This window comes from Ailuropoda melanoleuca, chromosome 1, assembly GCF_002007445.2.
Source record: "Ailuropoda melanoleuca isolate Jingjing chromosome 1, ASM200744v2, whole genome shotgun sequence".
In the NCBI taxonomy this organism is placed as follows: domain Eukaryota; kingdom Metazoa; phylum Chordata; class Mammalia; order Carnivora; family Ursidae; genus Ailuropoda; species Ailuropoda melanoleuca.
In genome coordinates, this window is record NC_048218.1 from 172851969 (window position 1) to 172874297 (window position 22329).

Here is a 22329-nt window from a genome sequence, read left to right on the forward strand (position 1 = left end):
GAAAAATTTTAAATACCCCAAAATAGATGGAGAGACATAAAAGTCTGAGTAAAAGGAAACAATACAGTGAAGACATCGACAAGGATATGTAACATATATAGAGGTAGGAGAAGGACCAACCCACCGATGACAGCTTAATAACTGCCAAAGTGGACACTGCAGACTAGTGTTCAGTTAGACGGACCATTTAATAAATAGCACCGGAACAATGTAGGGAATTATTAAACTCAAGCCCTAGATCACAATCTACATCAAATGAAACAATTCCAGAGATTAAGTATAAATGAACAGAAAGGAAAATCTTAGAAAAAATATATATATACAAGAATATCTTAATTTTATCATTAGGTAAGAAGGATTTCTTAAGAAAGATACAAATAGCCCAAAACATAAAGAAACTGATGAATTCATCTGCAAAATAATTAAGAACCACTCATCAAAAGGTACCGTAAGAAAAAATGTAATAACAAACATAAGCCACTGTTAAAAAAACCACAGGCCTACGATGGAGTCAGTTACGCTCGATCAACCCTCCAGACCAGGACTTAATACCCAACCTAACTGCAGATTCAACCTCCCCCAAAATGTAATCCTAAATGGTTAGTCAGGAATTTTCCAGGGGGCACCAATGAGGGAATCTCTCTCATGGATCTGCTACAAGATTAGGTAATCTGTAGGACAAGCCCGCTTACCTGAAACAATTCTTTTCTTTTCTTTTGCTAATAACTTTCTTGCTCCACCCTCCTTCCTATGAAAACTCTGCATTTTGTACAGCTCTTTGGAGTATCTCTCTACTTGTTAGATGGGATGCTACCTGATTCATGAATGGTTTAATAAGGCCAGCGAGATCTAAAAATTTAGTTGGTTAAGTTTTGTTTTTTTAACATCACTTATTGAAAAGGTATCTGTAACATTTATAAGGAACAAAGACTTATTACACAGCATATAAAAAGAGCTCCAATGAATCAATATGAAAAGGATAAGCAACCAAAAGTCATGTTGGCATTTCATGAAATAGAAAACATGAAGGTCAATAAACCTATGAAAAGATGGTCAGCCTCATTAGTAATTAGGAAAATGCAAAGAAACCCCAATGCTATACCATTTTACATCCTTGAGACTAGAAAATTTATACAATCTGACAATACCAAGTGTTGAAAGTATGTGGAGCAACAAGAATTTCATGTGCTCCTGGGGAGAATTTAATTTGGCACAACTACTTTGGGAACATGATAACATTGCCTAGTAAAGAGGTAGGTGTGTAAACCCCCTACATCACAGCTGTTCCTCTCCTGAGTATACATCCTAGAGAAACTCTTATTCATCTACTCTAGGAGAGATATACAAAAATATTCATAGCATCATCCTCACAGCAAGAAACTGGAAACAACCCAAATAAATGTCTATCCTGAGAAAAATAAACTGTGCCATATTCATAAAATGGAATACTCCATAGAGTGAAAAGGAACTACAGCTACATGTATTAATATGGGTGGATATCAGAAAGACAATGTTAGCATTGAGCAAATCACAGCAAAGTTCAAAAAAGAATAATTCCATTTTTAGCATTGAGCAAATCACAGTAAAGTTCAAAAAGAGTAATTCCATTTTTATAAAGTTCTAAAATGCATTGTCTATGTTTATATAAACCCAAAAATTAAAAAAAAATCATGAATGAAATATTCAGGACAAAGGTTATAAAGGTGAGGGAGGGGAAAGGGATCAGGGCTTCAAAGGTACTGGTAATGTTCTATTTCTCAAGCTGGGTGGTGGGTATGTATTAATATTTTATTATTCTTCATTAAACACTACATATCTGTCATATATCCTCATTTGCCTATATGGTATACTTAAGAAAAATATAAAATTCTATCATAATTTATTAAAATAAAAATGTTATGTGTTGGTATTTATTTACCTAGAAAATCCAATTATGTGAAACACCAGATTTCAGCATAAGAAAATAATGAGACATTCCTATCCTACTACAAGATGGAAGTACCTTTAAACTTTCTTGTATATACTTGAAGTAGCTACGTCTCCACGAACTGCATGATGCAGAACAATCTATGCTCTGCTAGACAATAAATCTTTTCTTTCCCAAAGAAGGAAAGAGCATGTTTTCTCCTGAGGTAGAGTTAAATAACCTTCACACTTGAAAAGCACAGAATAAATGCAGTCTCTTCCTGGTTCTCTTCATCACTGGCATGTTTCTTATTCTTTGCCTGAAATTCCCTTCTCTCACCCACCCCTTTGCATTTACTCATCACTCCCTGGATGAGTTGATGGCTTGTCGTGATTATTTAGCAACTCCCGAGGACGATGGGGTTGGTGGGGCGGAGGTTCATACAGAGAGAAATGAGAAAGCAACGGAGATGGAGGCTCAGAAGTACCTTCTTTCCATGTCCCCATCACTAAAACTAATAAAAAATAATTGTCAAAACGAAAATCCTGAAATGACTTCATTTGCTACAATACTTGCTAGTAATTACCACTTAGTCATTATCTTGACCTTTTGCAGTGAGTAAAGGATGAACCCTGGGTCTGCTCCGTTTGTTTTGTTTAAAAAAAAAAAAAAGCAATGACCTTCTAGTTCTAAAACTCACTTATTTATTATAAATAATTTAGTTCTGTCCCCGCATTTTAAAAATAAGGAAGCTACAAGAAAAGTGACTGAGGCAACAAACACAGCATCGTGTGATTAAGACCATAATCTCTGAGATGATGATCTCTAACTGACTCTATCACTAAGCAGCAGGGTGACTCTGGGCAAATCCCGTAATCCTCAGTATCTCTGTTACACGTGGGTAGTACTGCTCTCATATGTTTGCTGTGATGATTACATGATGCCAGGCACTTCCATGACACATGGGCACATAATAAATGTTCAGTATGCCGTCATTGTTTTTATGTCCTAAAATCACAAAGCCAGGAAGATCCAAAATAGAATTTTCCATAGATATCCCTTTTTATCCACCCCTAACCTACACACCTCATTTTTGAAATTATAGCCACTTAATAACACTTTTTATAACATTGAGTCAAACAATAAACTTTTCTCTCCTCCCCAGGGCTAACTGAAACATATGTAAGTATATTCCAAACTAATAAAAATGCAGTAATTCAGTAAATAATGGCCACTCTCCTTTCTGCCAATCCCTTCAGTCTAGTTTACATATTTAATGGGTATTTTCAGCTGTGTTTCTAGATAAATCCCGCACTTGTCAAGGGATCTGGCAGTTGGCACCTCTCCTCAGCACTCTTTTTTCATAATTATCTCCCTTTTTCAACCTGGCATTGAGCAGAAGAGAGTGATAATCGTGAGACATCATCTCCCCAATCAGGCAGGCTCTTAATGATGGCAAATGTAGCCACAGCCAGCCCCGGTGGCTGAGGCTTGTAAAAGGAACATTCCCCTCTACTCTTCTGATCTCACCCTCAGTGCTGAGAAACAGTCACCATGTGCCGTGACACCCAAGGGAAAGACCACCTGAAAGACCCTCACCTAAAACCCTCCACACTGCCAGCTTTGCAAGTCAGCGCCTCACCTCACAGCAAGAGATCAGCTATAAAACTGAAGATGGCGGGGCGCCTGGGTGGCACAGCGGTTAAGCATCTGCCTTCAGCTCAGGGCGTGATCCTGGCGTTATGGGATCGAGCCCCACATCAGGCTCTTCTGCTATGAGCCTGCTTCTTCCTCTCCCACTCCCCCTGCTTGTGTTCCCTCTCTTGCTGGCTGTCTCTATCTCTGTCGAATAAATAAATAAAATCTTTAAAAAAAAAAAACTGAAGATGGCACTCTGGGAGGTCTGCTCTGGGAAGCGCACACTTACTTACCCCAAAGCCAAAAGCAAACAATCTAACTAAACCAATATGCAAAAGTGGTAGTTTAATAAATTTAGACAGTTGTGGTAAATCCCTCTGTTGAGTATTATGCTTCATCTTTCTATTACAAGAAGTCTAAGGCTTATTTGTTCATGGTGCTATTTTAATTTAAGCAGTGCTTTTCTTTTAAACAACTCGACACGTTATCATAAACGCTTAATGGCTATGCAAACAATTTTTACTCACTTTAAGCCAACGCAACTACTGATAGAAGCTCAAAGTGTAAATAGAATCAATCCATGATTCCCAGTTCTCTCCTTCCCTTGCTGCTTTAGAAGACCCACTCAGAGTTCAACCAAGCCTCATGTTTAAGGCACTAACAAAGCAAGAGCATCCAATCGATGAGAAAATAAAACATTATTTGTTACTTAATAGTTCTAAAAAATACAAGGTCATCATCATGAGAAAATGTGCACTGTGTTGGATTTCCTGACACTTATTTTATGATTTTCATTTTAATTACATATGGGGTGTGAGCACCATGGGTGAAGTTCCCAAGGAGCCAGTTTGGCCCTAGTACAGCTTTGGCCAGCTTTTCCCAAGAGCTCTAGTTTATTATATCTTGAGATCACATTTAAAATATCTAACACCAGCACAGGGTCCACGATGACCAATTATAAGGGACGCTGGCCATGACCAGTATACCAGTGAGTCCTGGCTAAAGGCCAGAGCCTTGGACACCCAAGAAGTCCAGGAAGGAAAGAGGAGGTGACGGCAGGAGATGTGATGTTATGCAACCATTTGTGTCTGACTACATCAGCAGCCAGCTCCCATTTCTCCACGTTGTCCAAGAACTTATTAATATGTTTTTGGAAGTCTTGCAAAAAGCTGAATATACTGTGTCTGAGGCATCCTTACCACTTGCCAGATAAAGGGAACATTAATCATTTTTTTAAAAATCTAGAACTTCTACAAAGTAATTTTTGGTTCTTTGTTCCTATCTCCCTGATTCCTCTAATATTTCCCCTCCTTGGAAACAAAGCAGTACTCAAAAGCACACACAATCACATCTTAACAGGTTACTCCTTTCTCTGCTGAAAACTTGGTAATTGAAATAGAGAGCCTTTCTGTGTTTAGGAACCAGTAAACAGATACCAAATGTTTCCTAGCCAAAAAGCACTGATTCATGCAGCTCGAAAGGGAAGGGCTGAACCAGTTAGCAAAGGTTTAGGATTATACCTTTGATCAAAGCCCTGACCTCATGTTCACTGTTTCTTAAGCATTTTTCATTTATCCAAGATCAAAATGTTGCAAGAAATCTGTGAACTTTTAATTCACAGCATCTCTTACTTACACATTAGTTTAAAATCTCTGTATCCACAGGATGTGGCAGGTCTTACAAGTTTCAAAAAAGGGAAACTGCCAGACCAAGTGTCTGTCTTTTGGTGGACAAAGATAAATCACTAGAAGCAGATCTTCTTTCAGAGATGAGTCAACACAGCAGCCTCACAGTTATGCAAATGAGGGGTGACCTAGTACCACTGAAAGGGAGGAGGAGTGACCTTTTGTGACCTGAGCAGGGTTACCCCTTCCAATACTCCTTGATGGGCAGAGTAGATCAAGGAAGAGAAGGTGGATACATTTGCATAAGGATAGAGGAACTATCCTCTACCTACAGGAAAAAAAGGAATCTAGACTCCCTCACTTACAGCATCCACTTTAATTAGACTCTGATGAGTTGGGTTTGTCCTGACAGAAAAGGAAACCTAGAGTCTAAAGGGATTAATTAACGGTCCACCAAAGTGGTATTAATACTACTTTAAACTGAAAACATCAGAACAATCAGCAGCCACAGAAAGAAAATTATCTAAACTTACGCAGAGACTCCAGAAAATACATCCTCCACTGGCACCGACTCCCCCCCACCCCACTTGAGGGAGAAGACTGACCCTTAGCACCAGGAAGTATGAATTTAGCTGTTCTTTAGCATCAAAAAGCCCAACAGAACTTTCCATACTTTCTCACTGAAGTTCTCAACACCTCTTTTTTGTTAAGTTGGTACATAACCTTTACCTTTGAGTATTCAGCAAATTACCCAATACTGGGTACTCCTGCATGCACATGTAAATAAACCTTCCCTTTTGCCTCGTAATTTGTCTATGGTCAGTTAAATGGTAGGACCCAGAACTTTTGAAGCTAAGGGTAGAGGAAAGTCTTCCTCCCAATAGATCCCAAAGACAGGAGAAGTCAGAAGTAGAACCCAAGTTCAAAAACAGGGTCTAGAGAAAATCCCACAAAAGCTCCCACCGTCATGCTGGCCTAGGGAGCCTGGAGCAGCAGTTCAGCTCGGTATGTCACGGAGGAGCCACACCCTTAGAAGGCCAATGTCGGAGTGCCTGGGCTGGCCTGTGTGGGCACCTGGACCAGATCCCAGATGTGGCCCCTAGTTCTGTCTCTCCTGGGCAGCCTGAAGCAGATCGAAAACCTGGACCAGGAGAACTCCTTTGCGGAGAGTGGCAGAACCGAAGAGATGGGGCATTAATGGACCTCCAATTAATGTTTGCAAAAGTTTGCTCAGAAAATTAATATGGAAAATTAAAGAATACTAACCAGATTTGGATGCCAATATGCACAAATTCACAGAGATAAAGGGAAGGAAAAAAACAAACATCATTTTAAAAATTGCTATTGCCAGGAATAAAAAGGGGAGGGAGACTAAAATTTATAGATGGTCTTTCATGTAAATACACTTATATCTAACTTGCTAAATTCTTGATTCTGCTCACCATGATGTTTCTCCTTCAGCATTTCTCTTTTCAGAAAATGGACCTCTATTCACATAATCTGAGAATCATTCCCGATAGCTTTTTATCTCATTCCATACATTCATATATCATCAAGACCAACAGATCCGACCACCTAAAAAGGTCAAACAGACTCTCCCAGTCTTCTTCCACCTCCACTTTCACCATCACTTCTGCTGGGACTGTTGCAGTGGCCTCCTGACAGGTCCCTTGCATTCACTTGCTCCTCCCCCTCCACTTGCAATTCCTAAACTATAGAGAACTTTTGTAACGTCTTATCACTTTCCTTCTTAAAATCTCTCAGTGGATTTCCATTACTCTTAGACTCCTTTACAGGACCTTATCTTGCCTCATTCTCTCCTTGTTCATTACTTTTCAGCGACTAGTTCTTCCTAGAAAGGGTCAGGCTCTATCCTACCTCATGCTTTACCTGGAAAGTAGGAGATAGTCCATAAATATTTACTGAATGCTACTGAAATTAGCTATTTTAAGCTCCATATTACCTAAGATAAGATAACTATATGACCCAGTTTGCTTGACAGTCCTTGTTTAGACCCAATGATCCAGAAAACTATTTCCATTCTGGGCTGTATGATGAGTAAGATACGTGGTCACCCTACCTATAAGGAAGCTAAAATTCAGAGAGATCAAATAAAGAGTCCGTTCTCTCTATCTGCAGTAGTTATGCTCTATAAAGTCAACAGGAACACTAAATTAGCAAATGCTAAACTATTGCTCCTAGGGGAAATACAGAGTTAGGTTCCTGTGAACCACTGGCCACACTTTTGTCAGCCAATCAATAAACGATTTTATGTGTGTTTCTGTTTAAAGACATCTTATTTAGGGGCGCCTGGGTAGCGCAGTCGTTGGGCGTCTGCCTTCGGCTCAGGGTGTGATCCCGGCATTCCGGGATCGAGTCCCACATCGGCCTCCTCCGCTGGGAGCCTGCTTCTTCCTCTCCCACTCCCCTGCTGTGTTTCCTCTCTCGCTGGCTGTCTCTCTGTCACATAAATAAATAAAATCTTTTTAAAAAATAAAAATAAAAATAAAGACATCTTATTTAATATATATTGTTGATCCACTAGCATTGAACCCATGACAGGAGCACTGTAACGTCTCCCTGACAAGCTTATCTAACACACACATTTTCTCTTAAGCAGAGCACAACCTTCTGCACTTAGGAGCACTAGACAGCACTCTGTCACTACACTTAGAGCTAATTTTAAAGAGTGAAATCACAAACAAAAAGCGTAAAAATGTGAAAAACATGGCAATGAACAGACCATGAAAGGACACTTGTTTACAGCAGGAGAGTGGAAACAAGAAGGCAGAGTGTTGTCTTGTTCAACCTCAGCAGTCAGTGTGCTCACTGAGCAGCATAAAATTTTCAGTTTGCTGCATGTCTGTGAATGACTGCAAAAGCACTGTAAGCACTGATGTAGAATTATAAATAAATACTCACGAGTAGGTGAATTCACAAATACAAAATCCTCAAAGAGTAAGGTTTGATGAGAGCTTACTTAAGGCTATAGAGCTGCTGTAGTGAGGACAGACCCCAGATAACACCCAACTTCACAGCCTTTGTCTATTCATTAGATCAGTACTAACAAGGAAAGAGCTGCTCTTTCAAAAACAGTACCATTACTCTAGGCAAACTGGCCATAATGATTAAAACCCCTGGACTGCCATTTTATCAAAGTTCCAGTAGACAGTACAGAGCGAAAGATGCCAAACTCTTCTTCACGAAGTGGACAAAAGTCTGCATAAAAGTACTCAGTAATCTACAACTCTGTACCACTAAAAATTTAAACAGCAGGAACTAGCTACTACTTCTTAAGTGACAATTCACAAGGGAATCCCAAGTTACTTATAATAATAGTGGGTGATTTCTCAACACCACATAGGCTCTAAGATTAACCAAAATATGAATTTATGTGATTACAAAAGTTTTTAGAAGTCAAAGCTTGAACCATCTACAGACCAATGTCCAGGTAATTTTTGCGTAGAACGAGAAATCAAGTATTCTTGCCTATTTCTAGCCTACAGGGTGGACAAAATCTTTGACAAGTTTCCAGTACTTGATCACTCTCACTATTCAGGAAGTTCCCTCTACAGTGGATTTCTCACTTCTTAGTCAATTTTTATGTCCTCTTTTAAAACACATTCAAAACAAGGAGACCAATCTGCAGGTTTACAATCAGTATGAGTAAAATATTTTAAATTACATATTAGTTTTCCATTCAAGAATTTGGGACTATTTAAGTCTATTTAAGAATCAAGCATAAGGGGCGCCTGGGTGGCACACGGTTAAGCCTCTGCCTTCAGCTCAGGGCGTGACCCCGGCATTATGGGATCGAGCCCCACATCAGGCTCCTCTGCTATGAACCTGCTTCTTCCTCTCCCACTCCCCCTGCTTGAGGTCCCTCTCTCGCTGGCTGTCTCTATCTCTGATGAATAAATTTTAAAAAAATCTTTAAAAAAAAAAAAAAGAATCAAGCATAAGAAAAATACTTCCCACTGGTCCACTTTATTCTAACTGGCTCTCTTGGCATGTCAAGACTCACACTGCTCTACTGATACAAGATGATGTCTAAAATGTTTTTAGCTAGTTGATAAAATATTAAAGGCAATCTCAGAAATAACTGACTTACATTAAAAAAAAAAGAAGTCTTCTTCCTACCATTTAGAAAACACTAGTTGGGGTGGGGGGTTGAAATTGGCAGAAAATAAACTCCTAAACTCAACTTAGAGTTCATAATTTGAAATAAATTAAGATTTACCAAAAAATTCCAATAGGAATATGAAATATAGTCTTTGCCCAGATTCCCCCAATACTAACATCTTATCACAGTAGCTTTGTCTCCTTTTCTTGTATTATTTTTGGACAGTGAGGGAATTCGGAATATGCCACCCCCAAAACGTGCTACTCTAACATAAGGATTATTGTGAGCTGAAAGCAATTTTTAAAAGAGCAGACACAGAATGAGCTTTCTGCCTTCTGCCATCCTGCCTGAAACAGAACATAAATTCCCCCATTAAGGTGTCCCCTGCTTCCCAAACCAGGACGAGGACATCCTTATCACCTAAGATGAGATGGCACTGAGATACACCTGCACAAATAAGCCTTACTAAATTATCTTCCAATAGTTGCCCCACATATTCACCTTCTTATATTTGCTACCTTTAAGCCTAAAACCCTTTACCTTTGTCTTTATCACTTCTCTAAAACACATTATTTCTTTTATTAAGATGCTATATAAGCCCAAGTTCCAACCAGCCCTTTGAGTTACCCATTACTGAGTTTCTCCCATGTATATGCATGCTGGACATGCTAATAGGCTTGTTTGTTTTTCTCTCATTATTCCATCTTTTGTCAGTCTAATGTACAGGGCCCCAGCTGGAGAACCTGGAGGAATAGAGGAAAAAGAGCTTTTCCTCCTCCAGTACTATCTATGAGAAAATTGCAAACGTGATGCTCCTGTATCCTTAAATGCTTCAATGTGTATTTCTGGAGATCAAGAACATTCGCTTATATAATTGCAGCACAATTATCAAAATCAGGAAATTAAAATTGATAACAATACTATTGTAAAATCTACAGGCCTTATTCAAATTTCATTAACTGTCCCAATGATGTCCTTTATCATAAAAGAACAGAGCTTGTTTCCCTGGTCAAAGCTAATCAACAATCACTGACAGCATTGAGTTCTAAGAATTTCTTTCGTCCCTTTCAATCTAGGATAGTTCTTCAGTCTTCTTCTTTTGTGACCTTGACATTTTTGAAAAGTAAGGTAAAATCTACAAAAGTTATTTTGTAGAATATCCCTCTACTTTGGTCCATGTATTGTCTCCTCACAATGAGATTCTGGTAATGAATTTTTGGCAGAAATATGACAGGAATGGTGTCATACTTCATATCAGGAGGCACATGCAGTTGGTTTGTCCCATTGATGAGGGTGTCCACTTTAAATACTTGGTTACGATTGTATCTGCCCAGTGAGTTCATGAATTTTTACGTGTCATTTATGTTACAGGCATCTGACACAAAAATTTTGAAACACTTCACAAATGAGTCTACTTACATAGTTTCAATGGCCTCTATTTTTTTGTTATATTTTCAGAGTTTTTACTTGAGGGCTCATCTTTTTTATCTATTTATTCTTTTTATTACCAAGTATAATGTTTCTAGTACCTTCCCTGTTTATCTGATAAGGTGTTACAGGAAAAGTGTCTAATCAAAGGTTATTTTAGGCAATATTTAAAATAATGTTCGTTCTGGCTGCCATGGGGATGCAGCTCTTCCTTGCTGCGCTCGCAGCAGTGGGAGCAGGTATGGCCTCAACATGCAGAAGGATGCTGGCGAATTCATGGACATCCATATATCACAGAAATACTCTGCCAGCAGCATCATTGGCGCCAAGGACCTCATGTCCATCCAGGTGAATATGACTGAGGCTGACAGGGAACAGACAGGTTCAACAGCCAATTTAAAACCTACGCTACCTGTGGGGCCATTTGCAGGATGGGTGAGTCAGAAGACTCCATCCTCCAACTGGCCAAGGCCAATGACATGGTTTCAGAGAACTTCTGACTGGAGAGGATCACGGATGTGGGATAGTTGTCATAAATAAATAATAACCCTCCAAATAAGTAAATAAATAAAATTATGCTAATTTTTGGTAAATTTTCAAACATATAGATGGGGTGGGGGTTTTTTGGGTTCTTCTATATTTCACTTACAGTTTGTATAGAATATGTTGCTTAGACAATTCATGGAATGTCAATACCATTTTGGTCATACAAACTGAAAACAAATGCAAATGAATCATATGCCAATATGCACACTGTCTCAGTACATTTGGGCTGTTATAACAAAGAACCATAGACTGGGTGGCTTATATAAGCAACAGAATTTTTTTTTCTCACAGTCTAGAAACTGGGAGTCCAAGATCATGCCGCCAGCATGGCTGGATTCTGGTAAGACCCTCTTCCTAGTTGCAGACTGCCTACTTCTCCTTTTCAACAGCACATGGCAGAAAGAAAAAGTGAACTAGCTCTCTGGCCTCTTATAAGAGCACATACCCCATTCATGAGGGTAGAGCTCTCCCACGTAACCACCTCCCAAAGGCCCCACACCTCCAAATGCCATCACACTGGGGATTAGATTTCAACACATGAATTTTGGAGAGACACAACCATTTAGTTGATAAAATACATTTAGGGGAGCCTGGGTGGCACAGCGGTTAAGCGTCTGTCTTCGGCTCAGGGTTATGGGATCGAGCCCCACATCAGGCTCCTCTGCTGTGAGCCTGCTTCTTCCTCTCCCACTCCCCCTGCTTGTGTTCCCTCTCTCACTGGCTGTCTCTGTCAAATAAATAAATTAAAAAAAAATACATTTAATTACTTTTATTCAAAAAGATTAATGAAGTGATACAGATGCAAATAAAAAGCACCAGTCATTAGAAAAGATACAATATTTATAAACGACAGTGATGAAAATAATTAGATTGCAGGAAAATGAAATTCTCCATTTGTCAGAAAAACACTAAATTCTAGATCTAGTCAAAAGCCTGCCTCAGAAATTTGACCCCGACAAATTACCTCTTTTACTGTAATCCGTAATAAAACTAGCAAGGATTGCACACACGAAAAAAGACAGGAATGCAAATGAACGCAAATTTGTTTGAACTTATGGTGTTGTTGAAATAGCATTGCAGATATCATATTGAAAAATATACAGAATTATTTGACAAAGTGTAAAAAGTATACACTCTATACTTTGTTTTGAAGTTCTAACCATAGCCAACACTGCCTAAGAATTGGTTTAATATTTTTCCAGCAGCAAATGCATAAACTTCCTTGGACAGTGACTGAAAATCTACCTCTTAGCTGACTTCATTGGGACTCTGGGATCCTTGGCCCACAGTAGTCAATTCTCCAGAATAATCCATTTAAGACATAGATCAGATCAAGTCACTCTCATGCCTAAAACCTTGCAGCTCATCACACTTAGAAAACATTCCAAGCCCTATTTATAGTCTGTCACCCTCTATGGTCTGGCCTCCACCACTCTCTGCACTTCTTTCCCTGCCCCTCTCCAGTCCAGCTACACTGGCCCTGCTGCTCTCCAGCACACCAAGCACAGGGCTGCTCCTCCGCCTAGAACATCCCCTCCACCACCACCACCTGATCATATTCCCCTGTGGCTTGTCCCTCGCTTTACTCAGGTTCTAATGTTGCCTCCTTGGGGAAGACTGCCTTGATCCCTAAACAAAACAGTGTCCTGTCCTTCCCCACCTGTCTCCCATACATTATTTTCTTATTGGTGCTCCTCAAAGTCTAACATTATTTCAGGCATTTGTTTACTTGTTTATGTTTTGGATTCTTCATTAGAAAAGAAGCTTCAAATGAGCATGAGTGTTTGGTGCACCACCATATCCCATCTAGAAGAGAGCCTGGCACACACTGACAACTAATAAACTTGTGTTGAATGAAGCACTGAAGGAGTGCTTAGATTTTCACGTGACAAAATGCATACACACACACACACACAGAGAGAGAGAATATGGAGGGTGGCAACTTCATCCTTGCATCAGAATGGCCTGTAGAGCTTTGAAACTCTACATGCCAGGTCCAACCCCTGGAGATCTGGATTCAGCAGGCATTCCTAGGCGAAATTCTGATTCAGAGCCAGAAGCCAGAAGTCACTTACAAGAGGCTAAGCTACCTATTAACTGAAGATCGAGGCTCCTCTTCAATTGGAGGACTCCTGGGCAGTGTTTCGGATGCCATGCTTTAGCTGCCCACTCTTGGCTATGAATGACCACCTATAAAAGCAATGCCTGCAGCCCATGGTGGTATGGGCCACAGTGACCTCATCCTCAGCCTGGAGCCCACTTCCTTAAGGAATAAACATGCTCTCTTAACCAATGGTTTTTACTTTTGACGAGAGGGTGTGAGCACTGAGCATGCAGGTTTCCTTTGTTTTGGAAGCCAACTGAATGTGCAGGTGGTTGGGGAGGGAGGGGGGAATAAGAAAGAGTAACCAAGGGATAGGTTTAGATAAAGGACATAAGGTTGCGGGGACAGACTGTTCTTGCCATGGGAGACTCAATGAAAAGAGGATCACAGGGTCTCCTGATTAGTTTACCAACAGTCTTTAATGTTTATCACCCAGACCCTGGACTCAGTGCATCTCATTGAACCCTCGTGTTACAGACTAAATGTCCACATTCCCAGAATCCCTATGTTGAAACCTAATTCCCAGTGCGATGGTATTTAGAGGTGGGGGTCTTTGGAAGGTGATTAGGTCATGAGGGTGGAGCCCTCATAAATGGGATTAATGTCCTTATAAAAGAGATCCCCAGGAGCTCCGCTGGCACCTCCACCATATGAGGACACAGCAAGAAGATGTACCAGGATATCCAAGATCTACAAAGAACTTCTCAAACTCAATACACGAGAAACAAATAAACAAATCATAAAATGGGCAGAAGATATGAACAGACACTTTTCCAATGAAGACATACAAATGGCTAACAGACACATGAAAAAATGTTCAAAATCATTAGCCATCAGGGAAATTCAAATCAAAACCACACTGAGATACCACCTTACGCCAGTTAGAATGGCAAAGATAGACAAGGCAAGAAACAACAATTGTTGGAGAGGATGTGGAGAAAGGGGATCCCTCCTACATTGTTGGTGGGAATGCAAGTTGGTACAGCCACTCTGGAAAACAGTGTGGAGGTCCCTTAAAAAGTTAAAAATTGAACTACCCTATGACCCAGCCATTGCACTACTGGGTGTTTACCCCAAAGATACAGACGTAGTAAAGAGAAGGGCCATATGCACCCCAATGTTCATAGCTGCATTGTCCACAATAGCCAAATCATGGAAGGAGCCGAGATGCCCTTCAACAGATGACTGGATTAAGAAGCTGTGGTCCATATATACAATGGAATATTACTCAGCTATCAGAAAGAACGAATTCTCAACATTTGCTGCAACATGGACGGCACTGGAGGAGATAATGCTAAGTGAAATAAGTCAAGCAGAGAAAGACAATTATCATATGATTTCTCTCATCTATGGAACATAAGAACTAGGAGGATCGGTAGGGGAAGAAAGGGATAAAGAAAAGGGGGGTAATCAGAGGGGGGAATGAAACATGAGAGACTATGGACTGTGAGAGGCAAACTGAGGACTTCAGAGGGGAGGGGGTGGGGGAAGGGGATAGCCTGGTGATGGGTAGTAGGGAGGGCACGTATTGCATGGTGCACTGGGTGTTATACGCAACTAATGAAGCATCAAACTTTTACATCGGAATCTGGGGATGTACTGTATGGTGATTAACACAATATAATAAAATAAAATTAAAAAAAAAAAAAGAAGAAGAAGATGTACCAGGAAATGGGCTCTCACCAGACACCAAATGTACAGATGCCTTGATCTTAGACTTCCCAGGCTCCAGACTGTGAGAAATAAATTAGTGTTGTTTTAAAGCCACCAATCTATCATATTCTTTTATAGCACCCTGAGCTAAGACAAATCCCAGCAGCCTTACTGGGTAGCATTATAATTCCTACTGCATAAATGAGAAAGCCACAATATAGAGCCACTAAAGGACTCTGATACAGTCACTATAGGTAAGTGGAAGATCCAGGGTTCAAACCCAGCTCTTTGGCTTCAACGAAGGACCCACCATCCCCTGCTGAATTGTAGCTGGTGCCTCTATCACCTGGCCCCTCCACCCCCCAACATACACTCACAGCTTAGCCCTTGATTCCTTCAATAATTCCTAACCCTGCGTGCACATTAGAATCACCTAGAGAACTTTCAAAGGAAATACCTGAGCCCTACTCCCAGAGACTCTAATTAATTAGGTGGGGCCTAGGCATTAGGATTTTTTTAAGCTTTCTAGATAATTCCTTTGTACAACTAGAGGTCACTGTTCCAGGTGAGTGGGAAGAAAGGCTAGGCCCTAATGGAAGTACCACAAACAGCATATACAAAGAAGGAACCCCAATTCAGGAGAGATCAGAGAGTAGCTTGGCTAGGAAGCTTCTAGAACTAGGGATGTGGTTCTAACCCATCCTGAAAAGAAGCCTGAGGTACCGAGCTCAAGTCTAGAGTGGCAATGTTTGCTAGGGTGGCCATAACAAAGCACCACAAACTGAGTGACTTAACCAACAAAAATATGTTGTCTCACAGGTTTGGGGCTAGAAGTCTGAGATTAAGGTGTGGGCAGAGACATGCTCCCTCTGAAGATGCTCAGGAAAGACCTATCCCAGGCTTGTCTACTAGCTTCTAGTAGTTCCTTTATTAAGGGTCCCAGTCATAATGGCTTAGGGCTAACCCAACTCAGTCTAACCTCATCTTAACTAATCACACCTTATTGCAAAATAATGTCACATTGTGAGGTACTGGGGGCTAGAGGAACACTCCAGCATATCTTTTCTGGGAGAGACATAATTTAACCCATAACAGTCAGGTAGAACCAAGTGTTGAGGCAGTGTTCCCCAAGGATGCACTTAGGAACATATTCCTCTGCCAGATGTCCACTTCACTCACTGTCCCGACAATTTACAACATGCATGTATACATGTTCAAGGCCCAGAAAAGTCTTTCAGTAAAGCAATGTCAGCTTTGTTTATCCGAATCTATTTGACCATAAAACACTCTCCACCTTGCATCTATTAGCCACCTATGGAACACAATTTAGGAAACACCATAACCATCTAAGTGTGATGAATTAAAGCCTCACATGAGGATGAAAGTGCCCAGTGCCCAGGAATGGACCATCTGATCTGGAAGCAGTGGGTCTCTCTTTGAGAAAACACCCACAGAAACTAACTAGAAACAAAAGGTAAATTATCATGAACTGCTTTTTTTTTTACAGTATTTTTTTTAAGATTTTATTTATTTGAGAGAGAGTGTGTGTGTGTGAGAGAGAGAGAGAGAGGTCACAAACAGGGGGCAGGGACAGAGAGAGAAGCAGACTCCCCACTGAGCAGGGAGCCTGATGTGGGACTTGATCCCAGGAGTCTGGGATCATGACATGAGCTGAAGGCAGACGCTTAACTGACTAAGTCACCCAGGCACCCCTTTTCACAGTATTGTAATAAACTAGCCTGAGTCTTATTCCACAGTCTATGTGGCCAATTTTTTACAATATGGTAATTCATCCCACAGAGTGACATTTCAACCCTCTGGGAAGTTGACCTTGGGGTACAGGAATATTGTAATTTGGGGTAGGACATGTTGTAGTCAGAGAAACCAAATGTCATCCTGGCTCCCCATCGATGTTGAGCTGCTGCCTAGAACTACATGAAAGTTGAAGAAAGTAACTTGGGTCTTTACCTCCTCCCCATCAGAAACACACTCCGAACATGATATGGTACCTCATTTACCGAGGATATCACACAAAATACAGCTGCCACCTGCTCAACACAAAACACATCCTGGATTGAGACAAAAACTCTGGAAAAGGCTAACTTTAAGACACAGACAAAATAATGCAACACACAGTGTGGCTTCCAAAAATAAAACCATGTAATTTACATATTTTTGAAGCAAGATTTTGCCCAAACAATTCCTTGAACATAGGGAACCATGGGCCATTTCAAAACTGAAAGGCTTAACGTTTTTCAGGTTTTTGCTTTTGAGCAAACTAGACTTTCTAAACTTTTAATTCAAGAAAGAAATTACAATGCACACCAAAGCAGTACTTTCCACAGCAGCAAATTAGAGAGGGCTAATTTGTGGGCACAGCCGTGCCCTATTATCTGTACCTTGTCACTTTAATTTAGCACAACCAAAACCTCGCCATTCCTTTCATTTTTTACTTCTCCACACAGAATTTTAGCCTTCACGCTGGGTTTCAAAGAGTCCAAAATAAAACCAGCCCACATTAAGCAAAACAGCCACATAAGACCTTTCCTTTATGTGTGGAGAAAAAGACTTTCAAAGTTCAGAAGGAGGATTTTTTTTTTTTAAAGCACTAAGTAGTCTTGGTAATGTTTTTAAAGATCTATTTTAAAATGTTGAGATTTTTTCCTCCATTGTGACGTGCATGTGGACAGACACGTGGATTTCCTCTAACAGACTCAAAGAAGCCCTTACTTGAAACCTGTACATTTCAATCCCTTGCTAAAACATCTCAGCTATGCAAGTCTCCAAGAGCCACAGATTGTCAAGCTGGAAGATACACTTTTCATCCTCCTGCCCTGTGGAGCATTAACAGGCAAGGACGACAGCATGGGCTCCGGGGACACGCTGGTCTCCGGACCCTCAATATCCTTCTCTTCCAACAGGAAACATAGCCGTCCTTCAAGCAGAGGAAATAGACCGTCAAGAGTTGCAGAACCGAACGCTACCACGTACACCTATGGGTGTGCATAAAGCATGAAATACAACTGTCCCCCCAAATCCTTTAACTCTCAGCCGCTCTCTCAAACAAAATTAATTCTTGTAAACAGAAAAACATGTCTTCCACAGCCCCGCAGGTGTCACCGAGCTTCCAAAATCTCCTAGCCTTCCCCATCCCACCTGACTCTCATACCTCTTGAAATGCAGAGCAAACTCCCCAGCACTTTCACCTCACAAGGAACAATGAGCCTTAAGTATATATCACCTCTGCTCTCGTTCTGTAAATCATTTGGTTAGAAATATTAGTAACTGGGGACGACTGTATATTGGGCATCACAGTGGTAAGTTGTAAAAATGCACCATAGGCAGGGAAACGCAGACTCTTTGGAAACTCAAGTGGTAATTGGGATTCAGAGCTAGTGCCCCACCATAAATCTGTACTTTGCAGCTGTCATTGGGAGTAAAAGTCTGCCTCTTGACGGAGCAGAGACCCGAAGTCCATTCCAAAGAGCGTTTCCTTGTACAGCTGTCAGCCTCACCACTTGCAAGAGGAGGGATCAGTTTCACACCCAGCCCATGCCCCCTCGCTGAGGGGAATGCCTGGCAGAGCTGGAAAGGGCAGAAGTCTTTCCAGCAAATAGGAAATCTGACTGACAGAGGCACAGCTTAGGAGGGTACCCCAAGGATCACATTTCTTGTTACTGCCTGCCTTTATTTTATTATTATTCTCTGACTCCCAGATGCAAGGAGGCCCAGGGATGGAATGAAAGTGAAAGTTATAGGTCCCTCAGCAGACCACAGGCCCTACCTGTTTTGAATAGCATGTTTCAGGTGATTCTATTTCTAATCCTTTCTCTGGCCCACAGAGTTTGATACTCATTACAGCCCCTGACCCGGTTAAAAAAAAAAAAAAAATCAAACAGATGGCAAAGGCTAGTGCCAGAATTCATGTGGGGCTTTCGGTTTTGCTTTGTTTGCAAATGGAAACCAAGTCTTCTCCTTGAGCCTTGCAGACACTCACCACCCCACCCTCCAGTCTCTTATGTTTGTCCACCAGGTGCTAAGCGCTCTCCATGAGGTAGCATTTTCACATGAAAAGATGATGTGGTTGCAGACATCCACCACAGATCACAGATGGCCACACCAGAGCTCAGCAGCCGACCTGGTGACCAGGTAGACGCTGCTTCCCCATCCCCAACTGAACCTGGGGTTCAATTTCCCATGGTGTGGAAACGCCAAATCAGGCATGTTCTGGTTATCATTTCTAAAAGCATTTGTGTGAAGGGCCTTAATCATGGCATGGGCAAAGGAGAAAACAAAATATAAAATTACACTAAATTGAGGACCCTTACATTAGACGAGTGCGAGCCAATCCATATATGTATATGCTCTTCCTCTGTAAAAATCACAATCACCTTCCATCCATCCTTTGAAGAAGAATATGGGGCTCATGCCTGAAAGCGTCCAGCCCTTCATCACTCCCAGAAGGACCCAGGTCCTTTTTGGCTGGTCTCTAACTAATGAGCCATACAGAACCACTGCTTCCTTCTGCAGGCTGACTTGCATTTCAGATTTAAGGCAACTCTTCAAAAACAGGCTCTGGCACTCAAGAGCCTCAAGGTTTGGGCACCCTCATGCAACACCCACTCAGAGACAAATGGCTTTTACATATGGGGCCTTTTGGAACCTTAAGTTCCAGGGCTAAGTACCCAGGGGTCTTAAAATGCCCTGGCAGAGGGGCGCCTGGGTGGCACAGCGGTTAAGTGTCTGCCTTCGGCTCAGGGCGTGATCCCGGCATTCTGGGATCGAGACCCACGTCAGGCTCCTCTGCTAAGAGCCTGCTTCTTTCTCTCCCACTCCCCCTGCTGTGTTCCCTCTCTCGCTGGCTGTCTCTATGTCGAATAAATAAATAAAATCTTTAAAAAAAAAAAATGCCCTGGCAGAGATGTGACCACATGTTCGAGAAGGAACTGCAAACACTCCAGAGAAGTGGGGATAAGAGGCCGGGGAGTCTCACGCCTGACAGAGCACTACTCAGCTATAGAAAGCGAGCTTTCATCACCACACACACAGAACAGCCAGCCCCACATGGACTGTGCCCCAAAAAGCTGAATACCTTTGGTTCACAGTGGAGCAGCACATTGTTCTCAAAAGGGAGAAGTATCTATTTTGGCCAAATCTCTGATAGAAAGTCTGCAACCTAGGGAAGTTAAAGAACTCTAAAGATAACAAGATATTCCAAGAAGGTAAGCCTTTTTTTTTTTTTTTAAGTCTTTCCTTCCTTTTACATGGCTCCAGACTTTAAAAAAAACAAACAGCAAAAGGGAAGTTGCTATTCTAGAGTGCAGCCTCTCCTAGTCCAAGTTCCCACGTGGCCAGTAGTAGCAAGGGGGGGACATCAAAGGAACTCGAATAGAATAGTCTATGCCTCTGAGAGTGAACATATAAAATCAACCCAGGAGCCAACACAGAATCATAGACAGGCAAAGGCATTTAAGAGTCTACATCCCGGCTGAGGCTATTACCATATCTAAAGCATGAACACATCAGTCAGAAGCAGAGAGGTGGCCAACCATGAAAGCAGACAAAAGTTGGAGTCTGGGAAGCCTCCCCAGCTCTACCCAAGGGAGTACAAGCCCCGCCACAGATTCACGCCTCCATGTCCCATTGCCAACCGTGACACTCCCGTGCAGAATGGAGGAACCAGGCTCCCCCCACAGGATGCCTCTGGACCCTGATCCCACTGGCCAGCTCTTCTCATTGTGATTCCTCGTTTATCACACACTCTCCTGATTACCACCAAGCTTCCCCTGAAGTCTGCTATATAAAGGAAATCTGCTCGTCAAAGAGTGCCAGTGGCCTTGGTTACATTTCTCACAGTAAGTCATCATCAAATTGGCATCTTGCTCCCCAGTCACTAGAAACCTGCCAATTGCACCTACCCCTGGGAGGTAATTCTGCTCTCCTGGAGCTAACAGTCTGTCTTTTGAGCCTATTTTCAGGTAAGGAGACCTCCTGAGGGCTGGTTGTGGGGGAGACGATGACACACGAGGTGGACTGGCTCTCAGCCATGCCCCTCAACTTTACCACCTCTTCACTTCCAATTCAGCTCAAGGAAAACCAAGCCCCTCTTCAGCACAATTCCATCACCATAAATACACCAAGGGTCACATCTCATAAGGACAACCTGTCTTTGGGGACAAGACCAAGTTTGTTTATTGACTTTTTTTCTTTAAAAAAATGTTTTATTGGGGGGCACCTGGGTGGCTCACTCGGTTGAGTGTCCAACTCTTGATTTTGGCTCAGGTCATGATATCAGGGTGGTGGGATCGAGCCCTGCCTCAGGCTCCTCATTCAGCTGGGAGTCTGCTGGAGATTCTCTCCCTCTGCCCCTCCCCCTCCACACCTGTGCACATGCTTGCTCTCTCTCTCAAATAAATAAATCTTTAAAAAATTTATTTTGACGTGACCTCAAATTTACAAAAAAAAAAAATTGCAACTATAGTACAAAGATCCTTCTTTCTTTCTTAACCACTTGAAAGTAACTCGCCAATCCCAAGTTCCACCACTCGCTGATACTTCAGTGTGCATTTCCTACAGCAATAACATTCTTCTCCATAACCACAACATAACCATCAACATCAGGAAATTAACATGTAATACATACTACATTTGCTCCTTGGACCCCATTCAAATTTCACCAAATGTCCCCAAAATGTACTTCACAGCAAAAGGATCTGATTCAGAATCACAAGGTGCTTTCAGTTGTCATGTCTCTTTGGTTTCCTTCGCCCTAAAACACCTCCCTAGGTCTTTCCTTGATTTTTTTGACCTTGACAGTTTTTAATATTACAGGCTGTTTATTTTGTGTAACGTCCTTCAGTTTGGCTTTGTCTGATGCTTCCTGTGATTAGAGTCAGGTTATGAGTTTTTGGCAGGAAAATCACGGAAAAGTGAAGCTGCATCCTTTTCCTTGTATGTCACCAGGTGGTGCCTGATTCTGATTTGTCCCATTGCTGGTGACTTTTTTTTTTTTTTTCCTCCAGCTTGGCTTTGTTTTGGGGTTTTTTGGATTTGGGGTTTTTTTTGTTTTTGTTTTTTTGGTGGTCAAATCCACGCATGTCAATGAAGACTGCCTGCCCACTCCAAAGTCAGGCTGACCTAGGGAGGGCTTGGGCATATCTCAGTCTGTACCCTCTCTACTTCAGTGTACCTGTCTCCTCCTTTGAGGGAACCGTAGTGATAGTAATGACAACTGATTTATACAGATACATTTATATAAAGACATGAGATAAAGTAGAAGAAAAGAAAGAAGAGATGACATGCTTTT

The 22329-nt window shown here is 41.5% G+C and overlaps 1 protein-coding gene and 1 pseudogene across 3 annotated transcripts in view; one reads left to right on the plus strand and one right to left on the minus strand.

Moving 5' to 3' along the window:
* ELMO1 (engulfment and cell motility 1) overlaps positions 1–22329 on the minus strand; it is a 521109-nt gene that overhangs the window by 443565 nt on the left and 55215 nt on the right. The window lies entirely within an intron of this gene.
* LOC100473380 lies at positions 10973–11220 on the plus strand (annotated as a pseudogene).